General features: G+C 43.1%; 1 protein-coding gene across 7 annotated transcripts in view; it reads left to right on the top strand.

The window, feature by feature from the left end:
• RAB31 (RAB31, member RAS oncogene family) overlaps positions 1-19,381 on the top strand; it is a 236,042-nt gene that overhangs the window by 132,266 nt on the left and 84,395 nt on the right. The window lies entirely within an intron of this gene.

The raw sequence follows: 19,381 nt of genomic DNA on the forward strand, positions 1-19,381 counted from the left end.
TTGGGTATCTTCTCTCACCACGTCTATTCAATATTGTATTAGAAGTACTAGCCAGAGCAGTAAGACAAGAAAAAGAAGTGAAAGGTATCCAGACAGGAAGAGAAGTAAAATAATCTCTATTAGCAGATGACATGTTCCTATATATAGAAAATCCCAAAGAGTCCACAAGAAAGTTTCTAGAGCTAGTAATTTAGCAAAGTTACAGGTTACAAGGTCAACAAACAAAAACTGGTTTGTTATCTATACACCAGCAATGAGAAATCTGAAAGGGAAATTAGGGAAAAAATTCCATTTATAATAGCATCTAAGAGAATAAAATACCTAGGAATAAATTTAACCAGGGGTGTGAAAGACTTATACCATGAAAATTATAGAAGACTGCTAAAAGAGATCAAAGAAGACTTAAATAAATGAAAATATGTTCCGTGTTTATGGATTGGAAGACGTAACAGTATTAAGATGTCAGTTCTACCTAAAGCAATCTATAGGTTCGACATGATGTTGATCAAAATTCCAACAGCCTTCTTTACAGAAATGGAGAAACCAATCCTCAACTTTTTATGGAATGGCAAGAGGCCACGAATAAATAAAACAGTTTTGAAAGAGAACAAAGTAGGACTCACACTTCCTGATTTTAAACATATTATACAGCTACAGTAATCAAAACAGCCTGGTACTACTGTGACAATAGACACATAGACCAGTGGAGTAGAATTGACAGTTCAGAAATAAACCCACACGTTTATGGTCAACTGATGTTTGATAAGGGTGCTAAGTCCATTTGATGGAAGAAAAAAAGTCTCTTTAATAAATGGTGCTAGGAAAAATTGCATTTTCACATGCAGAAAAATGAAACAGGTTACATGCCTCACACCAGAAACAAAAACAAATTCAAAATGGATTAATGACCTAAATATGGAAACTAAAACCATACAATTATTAGAAGGACAAGCAGGGGCAGTACTGTCAGGCCTAGCTTTTAACAATGGATTATCTAATAGCAAAAGCACAAACAGCAAAAGACAAAATAAATAAATGGGACCTCATAAAAATTAAAAAGTTTTGTTCAGCAAAAGACTTTGACAAAAAAGTGAAAAAACAATCTACTGACTGGGATAATATCTATGGAAACTATGTATTTGATAAGAATCTAATAACCAAAATGTATATAAAACTTCAGTAACTTAATAACAAAGAGACAAATAACCAATCATGGGCAAAGGACTTGAATAGACATTTCACCAAAATGGACATTCAGATGACCATTGAACACATGAAAAGATGCTCAGCATCATTAGCCATCAGAGAGATGCAAACGAAAACCACACTGAGATACCATTTCACTCCCAGTATGATGGCTGAGATTAAAAAACCCAAAATAACCAGTGTTGATGAGGATGTGGGGAGATTGGAACCCTTTTCCATTGCTGGTGGGAATGCAAAATGATACAGCTGTTGTGGAAAACAGTGTGGCGGTTCCTCAAAAAAATGAAAAATAGAACTACTGTGTGACCCAGCAGTTCCACTCGTAGGTACATATACACAAAAGACTTGAAAGCAGAGACTGAAAAGGAGACTTGTATACCAATGTTCATTGCAGCACTATTCATAATACCCAGAAGATGGAAATAACCTAAGTGCCCATCAATGGATGAGTGGATAAACAAAATGTGATACATACATACAACGGAATACTACTCAGTCAGTAGTGTTCAAATGAAGCCTTGATACACGCTGCAGCATAGATGGAGCTTGAAGATGTTATGCAGAGCAATATAAGCCAATTACAAAAGGACAAATATCACATGACTTCACTTATATAAAAAGACAAGAAAAGGCCAATGTACAGAGACCAAAGTTTATTAGTGGTTACCAGGGGCAGGAGGAAGGGGGAAAGGGGTGTTAACAGTGATGGAAAAATTGCTTTGATTAAGGGCAGGTTTACACGGCTGATTAATTGTTGTCAGTAATTTGTACACCTGTAAAAAGTTGAATTGGCGAAACTTGTGTGATAGATATATTTACAGCAACCAACAACCAAAAAAAAAAAAGTATCTGCTGAGGCTGCTTATGTACAACCTAAAACCTCATGGGATTTGGTTCCTCGGTGTGCAGGTTTAGGGTCGTGTTTTCATGGGATATCCCATTTAATTGGCCTAACAACGTGTTTAGTGATTCTGATCTATTTCCTAGTTGGTTGCCCAGTGCCTGGGGTCTTAAACATCTGCAAGTGGCCATCCAAGGCACAACAATTTGTCTCTATTTACCTGAAGCAACAGACAAACAAGGAGAGTCAGGAATAAGAGGAGAATATGGAATGTGTGGCTAATTGCCTCCATAAACAACTGACTCCTTTGTTATGAGACCAGAAGAACTGGATGCTGCCTGGCTACCATTACTGAACATTTTGATCAAAGATTCCATAAAAGAATCTTTATCAAAAGAGGGAAATTACAGAACAGAATTTTAAATTCTCATGGACTCTAAACTTTCTGTAGCCATGGAGGGTGCATGAAAACCTGAAACTATTGCCCTGAGATAATCTTTGAACCCTGAACCAGAAATATCCCCTAAAGTCTTCTTAAAAACAATAATTTAGCTTAACTATTAAAAATTTCTGCCTTGAGCATCATGCTCTCTTAAGAACTACATCTGTAGGATCGAATGACAACAGCGACTTGAAGATTGGATAGGAACATTAGGGGACAGTGAGTTGATGCTAATGAGGGAAGAACAATTCAGAAAAGGAGGATGAGAATGGTCACACAACCTGAAGAATGTAATCAGTGTCACTAAATTGTACAAGTAGAAAGTTTTGAATTGGTATGTGTTTTGCTGTGTATATTCTCAACAACAGCAACAAAATAAAAAAAAAATTAGGAAAAAAAGAATCTTTTTTCAATTGTGGAATGTTTCAAGCATTTCAGAAGGACGCAGAAAATAATGTAATAAAATTAATGTATGCCCCACCTAGGTTTGTTTAATCCTTATTTGTTCTTTCTGTACCCAAAGAAGAAAGAGGCCTGTGCATGCCTTCCACGAGCTGACAGCGTCCTGGTGGCAGTAGTAAGGCTTGGGCCTCAGTGCTGGTGGGCCATACTGCCTGCTGCCTGCGCTGGGCTAGCGTTTGAAGTGGCTACCAGTCTGCAATGACTGGAGAACGTGTGCTTAGATGCCGGGAATCAGTCTGAATGGGGATTTGAGGTCGCCAAGGGAACTGAAGACCAGCAAATATCTAAGGTCAAGTTCCGGCCGTACAAACATCAAAAGAACCTTTTCTGCTCTCTTTCCTTCTTTCTTCAGGGCCCCAGAGTCTGTGGTCAGGGAAGTAGTTCACTCTTCAGAGGCTGCTAAAGTCAGGAAATTTTGGCCTTTTGAAGGTCTTGAAGAATGGGGCCTCTTATGCCCCTGGAATGAGTTGCTGTTTACTTTCTCCCTGAGGCCCCAGCTACAAACAACAGCCGCAAACTACACGCACTTAAAAGCCTCCTCCTAACCCAATGTAAAGAGCCTTGGTGGCGCAGTGGTTAAGGACTCGGCTGCTAACTGAATGGTTGGTGGTTGGAACTCGCCAGTGGCTTGGGAGGAGATGCGGCAGTCTGCTTCCGTAAAGGCTACAGCACTGGAAACCCTGTGGGGGCAGTTCTGCTCTGCCCTGTAGGGTGGCTAGGAGTTGAATCAGCTCAATGGCAAAGAGTTTTTTAAACCTGATTTTGAAGAGGAATAGCTTCACCCTGTCACACCTTCTCACAAACCCACCAACTCTTTTCATCAGCCTTTCACAGCCAGACCCTTCCCGTGGGAAAGGGAGAGTAAACAGGTTTTTGCTCCCCCTCCCCTCTTCATGGAACAATGGTGCTTTTGACAAGTGCCCATTGAGATCCTGATAAGGGAAATATTTCCTCCCTTCATCCCCCAGTAACCTTCCCCAAAGGAAAAACTGAATGAAATTATATAATAAAGAACAGAAGCTAAAATAGAGTTTATTATCTATTTTTAAAAAGTCTTTTTGTGGTAACATATATATAACCAAAAATTTGCCATTTTAATCATTTTCGAGTATATAACTCAGTGACATTAATTGCATTGACCGTGTTTTACAACCGTCACCACTATCCATCTCCAAAAGCCTCCCATCGCCCCAAACAGAAACTCAGCACCCCTTCAACTATAACTCCGCTTCAGCTGTAAGTCTCCCACCCACCCCTGGTAACCACTAATGAACTTCGATCTCTATACATCTGCCTATTCTAGGTATTTCATGTAAGTGGGATCATACAATATTTGTCCTTTTATCATGCTTATTTCACTCAGCATGACGTTTTCGAGGTTCATCTATGTTGTATCAGGTACCAGGACTTCATTTCTCTTCATGGATGAGTTTATGCTACTAAAAACAAGGTAGATGGTTGTCGTTAGGGCCGACTGCCTTATCACTTTTAGAAGTGCCATTTTCTAAAGAGGCCTCCATGGAGACCTCAGGATCCATTTGGCTGAGAGAGTTACAGCTGAAGAGGTTCAGTAATACTTAAAAGTTGGTGATAGAAGAAACTGGAGCCCTCAGGTGTCAGGGGAGGGAGTGGTGGAACCCGGATAGGAGAAGACAGGAGCCCCAGGGTGGCTGTGCTGGCGCAGGGGTGGGGAGGAAAGGCTGGATGTCATTTAGGACAGTAGGAGACTAGGTGTAGAGTTGCCCTCTTGAGTGTCAGAAAGTCCCTTATAAAGAAAGAAGAAGTCCGTGTCGATACGTTAAAATCAGTTTAGGACATCCTTGGAGAATCATGTTAAACATTTCTGACATCAGCCTGGGAGACAGTGTCTTAGTTTCCTAATGCTACCTGTGCCTGTTGCCATCAAGTGGATTCCGACTTATAGCGACCCTAGAGGACACAGTAGAACTGCTGCATGGGGTTTCCAAGGAGCAGCTGGTGGATTTGAACTGCCCACCTTTTGGTTAGCAGCCGAGCTCTTAACCACTGTGCCACCAGGACTCCTTCCTAGTGCTGCTGTAACACAAATACCACAAGAGGGTGGCTTTAAAGAACAGAAATTTATTTTCTCATAGTTCTGGAGGCTAAAATTCCAAATAGGGGTATTGGCCTTGTCGATTCCTTCCTTCCCAGTAGCCCCGTGGTTCCTTGGCTTGTAGACAACCCTCACGTTGCATCTGTCTTCCGTGTGTGCACCTCTGTGCCTGATCTGCTCTTTTTGTAACTCGTAAGTGATTAGATTTAGAACCTACCCTACCCGGGTATGATCTAATCACCATAACAAAGACGACCATATTCTCAAACAGGATTACATCCACAGGTGTGGGGTTTAGGATTCCAACATGTATTTTGGGGGGACACAACTTAATCCATAGCAGACAGGAAAGCTGAGAGTGAAGGAAAATGGAGAGGCGGAGGGAGCAGGAGACAGATTTCTTGCACAGCAGATAGAAACATCTCCATCAGTGAGTTGATTTTGAAAAGCAAATATGAGCTTCTGTTGCTTCAAAATAGATTCCAGCCCCTTGCCTTTTCTGTGTTTGCTCACTGTCAGAAAGGACTCTGCTGTTTTCTTTGTTCCCGGCAGCTGAGGTTCTCCTAGTTCCTTTCCCTGGGTCTCCTTTTCCCTGATCTTCCCAGGGCTGGCTTGGGCCCTCCAGATGAGTTTCTCTACAAGCAGGGCAATGACTTTTTGTAGTGTGTGTCTTAGCCGGGACACCCTAAGTAGCTTCTACTTAGGAGGCTTTATGGGTGCCTCCTGGGCCGTTGCCAGTTTTCTATCTGCCAACTCTCAGAGAATGTCATGGCAAAGGGGGCAGGCAGAGCTTCAGGGGGCACACGTATACTTTTATTAGGACTCTAAGAAGCCCTTTATCTACTTCTGTTTTCCTCTCCTTCTCTCTGGAACTGACTTCAGGTCATCTCCTAAGTCTACTTAAGTACAGGTGAAAGGGCCTGTGAAGCTTGCAGCCTATGAATGTCATTCTTGGATAGGAAGTTAGGCGAGTAGACTTTGTGGAGTAAAAGAGCAGTGCTCCCGGGGTGCTGAGGGCCACATCTAAAAAGGAGCAGCTGGGGTCCCCTCAGAACACAGGCCTCATGATTTGAAGGCATTCTGTAGCCAGAGCAGCCTTCTGAAGGAGCCTAACTCATCCTCACTCCTAGAATGGGCACTGGTGAGGGCTGGATTGTGTTTACCGTCTTCATCCTCTCCATCAGTTTTCTGTGTCTGCTGAAACACATCACCACAGACTTAGTGCTTAAAACAACCCAAACTCACTCTCTTAGTGTTCTGGAGGCCAGAAGTCCAAAATGGGTCTCACCGGGCAAAAATCAAGGTGTTGGCAGGGCTGCTTTCCTTTCTGGTGTTTCTAAGGGAGAACCCACTTCCTTGCCTTTTCCGTCTTTTAGAAGCCACCTGCAAACTTTGACTTATGGCCCCTTCCTCTGTCTTCAAAGCCAGCTGCTACTGGCAATACTTGGCATCTTCCAGTCTCTTTCTGACTCTTGCCCTCATGTCTTCCTCTTCCACTTATAAAGACCCTTGTGACTACATTGGGCCCACCTGGATAATCCAGGATAATCTCCCCATCTCAAGGTCTGCTGATTAACAGCTGCTATGCACCGTAACATATTCATAGGCTCTGGGCATTAGGATGTGGACATCTTCGTTGTGGTTGTTGTTAGGTGCCATTGAGTTGGCCCTTGACTTGTGGCAACCCCATGCACAGCAAAAGAAAACACTGTGCCCAGTTCTGTGCCATCCCCACGATCAGTTGCTGAGCCGACTGTTATGATCCATAGGGTTTTCACTGGCTGATTTTTGGAGGCAGACCTCCATGACTTTCTTCCTAGTCTGTCTTAGTCTGGAGGTTAACCTATTCAGCATCATAGCAACACAAGCCTCCACTGACTGATGGGTATAGGCTGCACGTGAGGTGCACTGGCCGGGACTCAAACCCAGGTCTCCTGCATGGAAGGTGAATATTCACCCACTGAACCACCACTGTCACCTGGACATCTTTGGGGGCCCATTATTCTCACTACCACAACCTGGTTCCCCATTGCCTAGAACAGTTCCTGTCACACACTGAGTGTTCAGGAGATACCTGTTGAATGAATGAATCAACTTAACGTACCTTAATTACATCAACTTGAGCAATGTTTTATTTCAGAGAAGCCACATGGAAGTGGAAGAAGCATGGAATTTGGAGTCAAAAGACCTGTTTCAAGGTCTGGCTCTCCCATTTAAGAGCTGTGTGTCTTTGGGCAATTCACCTAACCATTCTGAGCCTCAGTTTTCTCTTCTATAAAGTGAAAACAATCCAATCTACTCTACCTGCCCTCACAGAGTTATTGGTTTATCAAATGTGTTCAGTTATTGAATATTGGTTGAGTTCCTGCTATGGCCAGTTAGCGTTCAAGGAAGGATCCTTGGAGGAGGTGGCAGTTGAGCAAAGGCATGGATGAAGTGAGGGTGTGTGCCTCTGGGTGTCCAGTGGAAGAGGGCTCAGGCCAAAGAAAGCACGTGCGAAGGCTTCCATGTTCAGTGTGATTGACAATTGGGGGGCCGGGGGGCTAGCAGAGAGGGGACAGGGCCCGAGCAACTAGTGCCTTGGAGACCATAGTGTGGAGTGTGGATTGTATACTTAATAAGTTAGAAGGAACAGGAAAGTGACACAGGTTGACTTACATTATAAGGAAAGATCACCCTGATTTACAGTGAACGCAATGTAATGCCAAGTATTTGCTTCAAGAGACTGCTGTGGTGGTAGGGTTGTTACTGCAAATTGCGGATTCAAGCCACCCGCCGCAAAGCCAATAATGAGATAGGAGGAGGTAAGCAGCAAGAGGGCTTTATTGAACACCAGTGTACAAGAGACAGAGGGGTTAAATTTCTCCCAAATTCTATCTAATTCTAAAGAGCCAGCAGGAGAGTTTTATAGGGGGAAGGTCAGGGTTACCTAATGTTTTTGAGTACGTAGCCCACAGATGGTCTTATACATCACAAAACAACTACAAGAAACTCTTTATTAAACTAAAGATATGCATGTCAGACATCTGACTCTAATCTGTATGTTTGTAACAGGCTGACAAATAAGAATCTCTCGGCTCGTGGAACTGCTCTGCCAAGTCCACTCTGACTGAGATAAGGCGCAGGAAAGAAAATTGCAGATCAAAAGTGTCAGGCAGCTTTTCTAGCTGCTGTCTTGCAGGCTGAAGGCCATTTCTCAAGGGAACTGAGAGACCAAGGCCACAGGAGCTGAGAGAGCTCCGCACCCCTTTGGAAGAGACCCCTGCAGCTGGTACAATATAAAATGATTTTAGAGATTACTTAGAGCATCGTTATGGCGTTAGTTATGTCAAGCTCTCAATCACCCATTGTGAACAGGAGAAAACATGCCGTAAGGTATTAGGGTGTTTGTTAAGAGTGGAATAGGCTGCTCAGCCATATCTTGAACAGAATCTGTGCCATTTTCTGAAGACTAGAGATTAATCACAGCTTATACAGCTATACTAAAACAAACAAGGAAATATATCCTGTCTAATATTAAAACACTGGAGAAAATGTATTTTCTCTACTTCAGGGTGGGATACGTGAGGCGAGGGTAGAAAGGAGGCTGGCTGGTGTGTCAGTAAGGACTTTGGAGCGAGGTGGTGGGAACATGGAAGTTCATTACACCGTGCTCTCATCTCCTGTGCATGCTTGGAAATGTCCACAACAAAAAGTTACAAATAAATAAATTCTATGGTAAATAAATATCCTAGTTGAGAAGTTAGAAGCAGGGCCCCTCTGGATATTGCAGTATCTAACTGCTCCAATGGACACTTTGGGACCACCAGTCAAGAAGAGATGAACTCCATGGGGGTGTGACATTCATCCGGCTCTGAAGGCCCTGTGGATGGTGCCAGACAGCATGGGGGCGAGGGGCAGAGGCCAAACCAAAGGGCCAGAGTATGAGGGTGTGAGCGCCTGGGAGTGAACGAACCCCCACGTGCTTGTCAGTGGACTCAGGAAAGCATCCTCTGCAGGCCCGCTCCACAGGGCAGACTCCTGCCCACAGCTGTGCAGAGGTGCGGAGCAGCTGTGGGTGAGCCCAGGCGTGGCCCACCCAGGGAGCACCGGGTTGGGGCAATGCCACCTGGGGCACCCTGGCCCTGGCCTTTTCCTCCTGGCCTACGCACAGTCCTGGGCTGTGTTTGCTTCCTGCCCTCTGTGCAGTGAGTCTTATCTCGGATGTGAGAGCCAGGGACGGGAGAGACTCAACCAGCTGAGTGGCAAGGTCCGGCCACACTGACCCCGTGCTGGTATCACGGCGTTGTCTTCAGATGCACAAAGCAGTGATTAGAGATGGAGTGGTGCTGAGTTCTCTGGCTGCAGGAGCTGCATCTGCCTGCCACCAGAGACAGGAATGTGAGCTGAGGTCACTGCAGTTGGGTGCTTCATGGGTGGGACAAAAGCTGCAGAGTACCATTTCCACTGCATCACAAAAGCCCACTTCTGTTTCACGTGCTATTCAAGTTTGTTTCCTTGCCTTTTAGAAGACACCAATCTGTAAGCCCGTCTTAGTGATCTAGTGCTGCTAAGACAGAAATACCACAAGTGGGTGGCTTTAACAAACAGAAGTTTATTCCGTCACAGTTAGGAGGCTAGAACACCCATTGCCGGCTCCCTGGAGGAAGGCTTTCTCTCTCTGTGGGCTCTGGAGGAAGGGCCTTGCTCTCAGTGATCTCCCTGTGGCTCGGCGTATGTCTTCCCCATCTCTTCCTCTTTTGCTGCTCTTTTGTATCTCAGAAGAGAGTGATTGAAGACCACCTTAATACTGACACATTAACAAAACAAAGAAAACCCACCCCAAATGGGACGATAACCACAGCTATAGGGGTTAGGATTTATAACACATATTTCTGGGGGGCACAATTCAATCCATAACAGCCTCACCCCCCCACCAACACCTTTTTTGGAGAAAGATGTTTTTATTTGTGTTGTGTCATCTTGGTACTTAATGAAGATTTGCACCGCACCTGGTCAGCTAAGGAGTCAAGCTCATAGCAGATGCCTCTAAAACCTAGATCCCTCCTGAGGCTTTTTCTTCAACCCTCTGATCCCTGAACGCTGAGGAAGCACTTTGACTAAGAAGGAAATAGAAAAAGAAAAGAAAAAGACATTGTCCCCTCATCGTAAAAGTAATGTGTCATGTTTAAAGTTTTTTTTTTAATGATTCAGAAATATTAAAAAAATTGGTGGTCTGCCTATAATTCAGAAATAACCATTGTTAATACTTTGGCATATGATCTTCTAGCCTTTTTTCTGTACAAATTTACATACTGTTGGATTCCGTACAAAATAGGCCCCCCTCTACCTGTGGGGACCATGTTCTCTGGGAACATCTAGCTCAACTGGCATAACATAGTTTACAAAGAAAATGTTCTACATTCTACTTTGGTGAGTGGCATCTAGGGTCTTAAAAGCTTGTGATGGCTGTCTAAGATACCCCACCGTCTGGAGCAAGGGAGAATGAAGAAAACCAAAGATGCAAGGGAAAGATTAGTCCAAAGGACTAATGGACCACAACTACCACAGCCTCCATCAGACTGAGTCCAGCACAACTAGATGGTGCCTGGCTACCACCACTGACTGCCCTAACAGAGATCACAATAGAGGGCCCTGGACAGAGCTGGAGAAAAATGTAGAACAAAATTCTAAGTCACACACACACAAAACAAAACAAAAAAACAGAATTACTGGTCTGACAGAGACTGGAGAAACCCCCGAGAGTATGGTATGGCCCCCAGACACCCATATAGCTCAGCAGTGAATTAACTCCTAAGGTTCACCCTTCAGCCAAAGATTAGACAGCCCCATAAAACAAAACAAGACTAAAGGGGCACACCAGTCCAGGGGCAAGGACAAGAAGGCAGGAGGGGCAGGAAAGCTGGTAATGGGGAACCTAAGGTCGAGAAAGGGAGAGTGTTGACGTGTCGTGCAGTTGGCAACCAATGTCACAAAACAATATGTGTATTAATTGTTTAATGAAAAGCTAGTTTGCTCTATAAACCTTCATCTAAAGTACAATTAAAAAAAAAACAAGCACATTAACTGAAAGAATCCATAAAAAAAAAAAAAAAAGGCCCTCTGCTTTTGTGTGGATAGAGTCTGTGCATAAATTGGAAACATTCCTCTGAATGGCATGAAAGAACATTAGGCAAAGAATTTTTCCATTCAACTTTTGCCAGCTGAGCATGTTGGGAATGTCAGGCGTTTTCTCCTACCACTTCCCTCTGTTGGAATCCTGATGGCCTCTGGGCATGTCTTGGCTTCTGCCCCTGACTCTCCATGGCCACAGTGCTCCGTGGGAGGGTGAGGGCTTCTGACTGTGCCCTGGCCCCGAGAAAGGCCAGAGGTCAGCGTTGATGCCCGTGGCTACGTCAGTGGCATTCACCAGGGCAGCGTGTTCTCTGAAACATCACAGTGTATGAGCAACCCCTGCTCATCCCAGGCCCCAGGGCAGAGGATGTGGAAGCAGAGCCTCGAGGGAGCCTCTGAGGGTTGGATACCTAGTTTATTGCCCCTCCCCCCTTCTTGACACGTAGCACTGTGCTGCTGTGGAATTTATGATGCCACGCACCTACCTGCCTTTAAGAAATTTTGCCTCAAGCATACTGGGTGGTCTGGGGAGTTAGGAGGTTTCCTGGAATAATGCCTTTCACTGTGCTGCTCGGTAGTGTGTGTGTGTGTGTGTATACGTGTGTGTGTGTACATGTGTGTGCACACAAGGTACACACAAGGGAGGCTTGTGTTACAGGTCAGATATTCAACAGGATCAGGAGCCGGGCGAGGGGAGAAGGTTCCGTCCAGAAGCCTGATGTTCCTTGGCCATGAGTATAGTCATTGAATCACAGAGCTGGGGAAACACCTTACTGCCACTGCTGACCTTACCCCCACCTCTACCCCTCATTTTACAAAGTATGAGAACCAATATTCTTCAGTCTTGTTCTCTTCATACTGTGCCTCTAAGGTGGGTTCTGAGCACAATAGGTCCCTCCCAAAACCAAAAACCAAACCCACTGCCATCCAGTCGATTCCAACTCACAGCAACCCTATAGGACAGAGTAGGACTGCCCTATAGGGTTTCCAAGGCTGTAATCTTCGAGGAAGCAGACTGCCACATTATTCTCCCAAGAAGCAAATAGTAGATTTAAACCACCAACCTTTTGGTTAGCAGCTGTAGCTTTTAACCACTGTGCCACCAGGGCTCCCAGTAGGTCCCTAAAATCAAAACACATGTTGCCATCTAGTTGATTCCAACTCATAGTGACCCTGTAGGACAGAGCAGAACTGCCCCGTAGGGTTTCCAAGCAGTGGCTGGTGGATTTGAACTGCCAGTCTTTTGGTTAGCAGCCAAACTCTCAACCACTACACCATCAGTGCTCCATAGTAGGTCCCCAGATGTTAACATAACTTGAAAAAAGTAATAATAATAATAATAATAAAAAGGAAATTCTGAATTAAAGCTAAAATAGATAGGTTTCTTTATCTATTTTAATGTACTAATAATTCTTTGGAAACTTATAGAAGAGCTTATTATATGCAGTGTTTCTCAAAATTATTTGGCCAGGAAACCTCTTTTCCAAAAAACACATTCAGCACCCAGGGCTCCACTGGGGAGAAACCACTCTGCCTCCTTGCCTTACATACCATTTAAAATTCTTCGAAAACTTAAGTTTAATTGCTACCCAATACGTGACTAAGCCAAAACTTGTTTCCGTTCCCCAATTGTTAGACATTGAAGCTGTTTCCAACTTTCCAGCATAAATAATAATTCTAGAGTAAATCTGGTTACTCTGTGACCATCTCTGATTATTTGCTTTAAAAAGCAGAATTGTTGAGTCAAAGTGTATGAACATTTTTCAAGACTTTTGAAATACAGCCTTCAGTTGCTTCCCAGAAAGATTGTACCCATTTATCCTTCTTCCAGTTGCTGGAGGTGGTGGCAAGGCTGGCATCCATCTGTGAGCTCTGAGAAGCCTAAGTAGCTCTGAGTGCTTGAAGGAGGCCATTCCCTTGCCCTTTACCATGTAGACGTACAGCAATTAGGAAATAAACAATCACACACATGAAGACAGACCCAGCTATTATTTATTTTTTGTCAGGGGAGGCAAATGAGCTTTATACAATTCCCTGAGTTTTTCTGAGTAATTAAATGACATCTGAGAGTTATCTGAACGCTTTAGTTTTTTAATTTGGCCTTATGGATACTTTGTTGCAGAGTTAGGGAAAAAGGGATTTTGAATTGGCATCTGTTATATGAATTTTTAAATAACCTTTCAAGGTGAGATTGAAAAAAAAAAAAAACGTAGTTATTTCAAGGTCCTGTGATTGTGAACTTTATTTCTAGAAGAATCTTTTCTGTGAGTGCTCCATCAGACTTATTTCCCCACAGTTATTGAATTATGTCCTGTGGGGTGTTAAGACTAATTGTGGTGCCTTTGCATTATATTCGTATGGAGGATGGTGTATACATTGAAGGCTAGAAGTGCTTTATCTTTTTGTCCTTCACAAATATTATCCTTTGGTCAATGCATTATTGGGTTTTGGAACCCAGATGTGAACTTTTAACTCATTAAAACACCCAAGTCTCTGGCAGTAAAGTCTTTTAAATGGCTTCACCAACAGATTTATTTCAAAGTGATTCCATTTAGAGGAAGAAAATAATGAGTAATGCATCATATACAAAAATCCATTCAATAATTCATGAGACCTGCACACCAGTGACCATTTTAGATTCAGTTTGTGTCCTCGGAGATAGAAATGAACTCTGTCGTAGAATATGTACACTATTTGCTACTTTTTGTGCTTGAGTCTACATGGGTCTCGATTTTTGAAGATAAATTTTCTACTGACTCTTCTCCTTTGGCTGATAAAGTGGATATATGGAGGTTTATGTTTTTAAAGTAGGCAGTTTGTATAATTGGGCTAGAAGGACACTTTAGATGCATTCCCTAGCCTTAGCAAAACAGGAATGTTTCATAAATGCATTGCTTTTTCCTCCCTTTGGGCAAGAATTCTGATTTTGTTTTCTACATGTGAGCAGTCAGTCACCAAAGGGTGGGTTAAAAATAGGCAGTGTTCCAAGAAGATAAAATACTTAGGAATAAATCTTACCAAAGATGTAAAAGACCTATACAAAGAAAACTACAAAGTACTAGTGCAAGAAACTAAAAGGGACCTACATAAGTGGAAAAACATACCTTGCTCATGGATAGGAAGACTTAACATAGTAAAAATGTCTGTTCTACCAAAAGCCATCTATATATACAATGCACTTCCAATCCAAATTCCAACAACATTTTTTTATGTGATGGAGAAACAAATCACCAACTTCATATGGAAGGGAAAGAAGCCCTGGATAAGTAAAGCATTACTGAAAAAGAAGAAGAAAGTGGGAGGCCTCACTCTACATGTGTTTAGACATATTATACAGCCACAGTAGTCAAAACAGCCTGGTACTGGTACAACAACAGGCACATAGACCAATGGAACAGAATTGAGAACCCAGATATAAATCCATCCACATATGAGCGGCTGATATTTGACAAAGGCCCAGTGTCGGTTAATTGGGGAAAAGATAGTCTTTTTAACAAATGGTGCTGGCATAACTGGATATCCATTTGCAAAAAAAAATGAAACAGGACCCATACCTCACACCATGCACAAAAACTAACTCCAAGTAGATCAAAGACCTAAACATAAAGACTAAAACGATAAAGATCATGGAAGAAAAAATAGGGACAATGTTAGGAGCCCTAATACAAGGCATAAACAGAATACAAAACATCACCAAAAAAGATGAAGAGAAACCAGATAACTGGGAGCTCCTAAAAATCAAACACCTATGCTCATCTAAAGGCTTCACCAAAAGATTAAAAAGACCACCTACAAATTGGGAAAAAATTTTCAGCTATGACATCTCCTACCAGCGCCTGATCTCTAAAATCTATATGATCCTGTTAAAACTCAACCACAAAAAGGCAAACAACCCAATTAAAAAGTGGGTAAAGGATATGAACACGCACTTCACTCAAGAAGATATTCAGGCAGGTAACAGATACATGAAGAAATGCTCTCAATCATTAGCTGTTAGAGAAATGCAAATTAAAACTACGATGAGATTCCATCTCACTCCAACAAGGCTGGTATTAATCCAAAAAACACAAAATAATAAATGTTGGAGAGGCTGCGGAGAGATTGGAACTCATACACTGCTGGTGGGAATGTAAAATGGCACAACCACTTTGGAAATCTCTCTGGCGTTTTCTTAAAAAGTTAGAAATAGAACTACCATACAACCCAGAAATCCCACTCCTCGGAATATATCCTAGAGAAATAAGAGCCTTTACACGAACAGATACATGCACACCCATGTTTATTGCAGCACTGTTTACAATAGCAAAAAGCTGGAAGCAACCGAGGTGTCCATCAACGGATGAATGGATAAATAAATTATGGAATATTTACACAATGGAATACTACGCTTCGATAAAGAACAGTGATGAATCTGTGAAACATTTCATAACATGGAGGAACCTGGAAGGCATTATGCTGAGTGAAATTAGATGCAAAAGGACAAATATTGTGTAAAACCACTATTATAAGATCTTGAGAAATAGTTTAAACTGAGAAGAACACATTCTTTTGTGGTTACCAGAGTGGGGAGGGAGGGAGGGTGGGAGAGGGTTATTTACTGATTAGTTAGTAGATAAGAACTACTTTAGGTGAAGGGAAGGACAACACTCAATACAGGGAAGGTCAGCTCAACTGGACTGGACCAAAAGCAAAGAAGTTTCCTGGATAAACTGAATGCTTCGAAGGTCAACGGAGCAAGGGCGGGGGTTTGGGGACTATGGCTTCAGGGCACATCTAAGTCAATTGGCAAAATAAATTCTATTAAGAAAACATTCTGCATCCCACTTTGAAGTGTGGCGTCTGGGGTCTTAAGTGATAACAAACGGCCATCTAAGATGCATCAATTGGTCTCAACCCACCTGGATCAAAGGAGAATGAAGAACACCAAGGTCACAAGATAATTATGAACCCAAGAGACAGAAAAGGCCACATGAACCAGAGACTTACATCATCCTGAGACCAGAAGAACTAGATGGTGCCTGGCCACAACCGATGACTGCCCTGACAGGGAGCACAACAGAGAACCCCTGAGGGAACAGGAGGGCAGTGGGATGCAGACCCCAAATTCTCACAAAAACACCAGACTTAATGATCTGACTGAGACTAGAACAATCCCGGCGGTCATGGTCCCCAGACCTTCTGTTGGCCCAGGACAGGAACCATTCCCGAAGCCAACTCATCAGACATGGATTGGACTGGACAATGGGTTGGAGAGAGATGCTGATGAGGAGTGAGCTTCTTGTATCAGGTGGACACTTGAGACAGTGTTGGCATCTCTTGTCTAGAGGGGAGATGGGAGGGTAGAGAGGGTTAGAAACTGGCAAAACTGTCATGAAAGGAGAGACTGGAAGGAGGGAGCGGGCTGACTCATTAGGGGGAGAGTTAATGGGAGTATGTAGTAAGGTGCATATAAGTTTATATGTGAGAGACTGACTTGATTTGTAAACTTTCACTTAAAGCACAATAAAAATTATTAAAAAAAAATAGGCAGTGTTGGGCAGTCAGTGGGTATGGAGGCACACGTGGTGAACGGGGGATCAGGCGTTCACCGGCACACAGGCAGTGTTGGGCAGTCAGTGGGTATGGAGGCGCACATGGTGAGTGGGGGGTCAGGTGTTCACGGGCACACAGGCAGTGTTGGGCAGTCAATGGGTATGGAGGCACACGTGAGCGGGGGGTCAGGTATTCACGGGCACACAGGCAGTGTTGGGCAGTCAGTGGGCATAGAGGCACACGTGGTGAACGGGTGTGCACGTGTTCATGGGCAGGCATGCAGTGTTGTGCAGCCAGTTAGTACGGAGGCACACGTGGTGAGTGGGTGGGCACGAGTTCCCTGGGCAGAGGAGAACAGCGGCTCATGGCCCTTTGTCGTATTCTGCCTTTGCACAGACCAGCTGTTGAACTCCTCTGGTCATCCTGAGCTTCACCAGGCCCTCTACTTTTTGAGACCCACAGAGACTCCAGAGTAATTCCTCTTCAAGATGGAGACTTGCATAGAGGGAAGTAGAGTGGTGAAGGGTAGCCTGTTACCCGTCACACTGGTGTGTGATAAAAAGGAAACCTAGGGAACAGATGTGCTCAAAACTTCCAAATATGATCATTTTAATTTGGCAAGCATTTACACAATGACAAATATTTTGTGAGAAATAAGAATGAATGACTTTTTGTTCTCTTGTTGGCCAGAGAAACTTCAGGATTCTCCACTCCTTCACTTCCTGTTCCCTCCCTGTACCAAACCAAAGCCAAACCCATTGCTGTGGAGTCAATTTAGATTCCTAGTGACCCAGTAGGACAGAATAGAACCGCCCCATAGGGTTCCAAGGCTGTAATCTTTCCAGAAGCAGCTGCTACATCTTTCTTCGGCTTCCCTCCCCTAAATCCCCAATAAAAGTCGCTGCATTTTTTTTCTTAAAAATGATTATACCTAAAAATTATTATAAAAATTTATACAATGTTTATTATATTAAACTCTTATAAGGAAAATGTAAAATCACTAGACATCTCACCATTGACGTTTTGAAGAACATTATTTTATACCTGCACAACACACATTTATATACATTTTACCCTAAATTATGCTGTGCTTTTTAGTACACTGCTTCAAAAAACCCAGTGCCGTCAAGCCGATTACTGCTTAGAGACTAGTTTTTCGTTTAACAGTGTGTCAGAGACAACTGTACCTGCCAATCAAAATCCTCATCATTGTAGTGGTTGTGGAATATTCTACTTTATACATATATTATGAGTCAATTCCTGTGGCAGACCTTTAACTTGTTCTCAAATTTTTCTCCCTATGTGGATGAGGGAAACCCTGGTGGCATAGTGGTTAAGAGCTACAGCTGCTAACCAAAAGGTCGTCACTTTGAATCCACCAGGCGCTCCTTGGAAGCTCTATAGGGCAGTTCTACTCTGTCCTATAGGGTCATTATGAGTCGGAATCTACTCTATAGCAGTGGGTTTGGTTTGGTTTTGGGTATATGGATGAGTATCCTTGTTTGTGTGTGATGTCCACTCCAGTATATATTCCTATAAATGGAATTGCTGGGTGAAAAGGTATGCACATGTCAACTTTTGGTTAGTATTACCAACAGTAGCTTTGAGAAATAGTATTAGGATACACTCCTGTGTAGTGTATGAGAGTGCCTTGCTTCTCAGATCCATACCAACACTGGATGCTATAAGTCGTTTTTAATATTTGTTAAATTAATAAGTACCCTACCATTGTTTCTACTTCCGTTTCTTTTATTACAGTTGAATGTGTTTAAATTATTTATTAAATATTAAAATACAAAATTTGTATTTCTTCCTGTGTGATTTATCTGTATATACGCTTTGTCCATTTTTTTGTTGAGCTGATTATCTTTTTCTTAGTGACTTTCAAAACCTCTCCAACATATTTTTTTAATTAAAAAAAAAAGGGTGCAAATTGAGACAAAACACTTCTCCAAAATCTATATAAAGTTTGTATTCTCAGGATAACTATCCATCTTGTCTGGGGATAAATGACTCGTGACCAGTTACACTGCTTTGTTAACATTTGGGATGAAGCGTCTGGTCATCTGGGGACCTTAGGTAGGCATGGAAGTTGTGCATAGAGAGATGGCGGCCACCTGGACCTAAGGGCCAGTGCTGGCTAAGGCCACCTTTGCTGCAGCGTTCCCCATTCCTGGCTCAGTAGACTTTGTGATCTTTGCCAGCGCCCTATTCTCCTTACCTTGGCGTACATCTTTCTTTCTTTCTGCTGTATAATCCTAATGAGGGATTGCTCTGCGTCAGTCATACAGGCTTGTCCCAGGTGACATTCCTGACTGTGTCTTTAAGTCATTAGGCTGAATTTGTAGGTAAGTCAGGACAGGTGTGTATGGTTCTTTTTAAGCCTTACCTTAGTGCAAGGGAGCCCTGATGGGGCGGTGATTAAGAGCTCGGTTGCTAATCAAAAGGTTGGCAGTTTGAATCCACCAGCCATTCCTTGGAAACCCTATGGAGCAGTTCTCCTCTGTCCTATAGGGTCGCTAAGAGTTGGATTTGACTTGAGGGCAGCGGGGGTTTTTTGTTTTTTTTGGTTTAGTGCAAAAGGAGCCCTGGTGGTGCAGTGGTTAAGAGCTCAGCTGCTAACTAAAAGGTCGGCAATTCAAATTCACCAGCCACTTTTTGGAAGCCCTGTGGGGTAGTTCTCCTCTGTCCTGTAGGGTTGCTGTGAGTT

This window comes from Loxodonta africana, chromosome 11, assembly GCF_030014295.1.
Source record: "Loxodonta africana isolate mLoxAfr1 chromosome 11, mLoxAfr1.hap2, whole genome shotgun sequence".
NCBI classification, from domain to species: domain Eukaryota; kingdom Metazoa; phylum Chordata; class Mammalia; order Proboscidea; family Elephantidae; genus Loxodonta; species Loxodonta africana.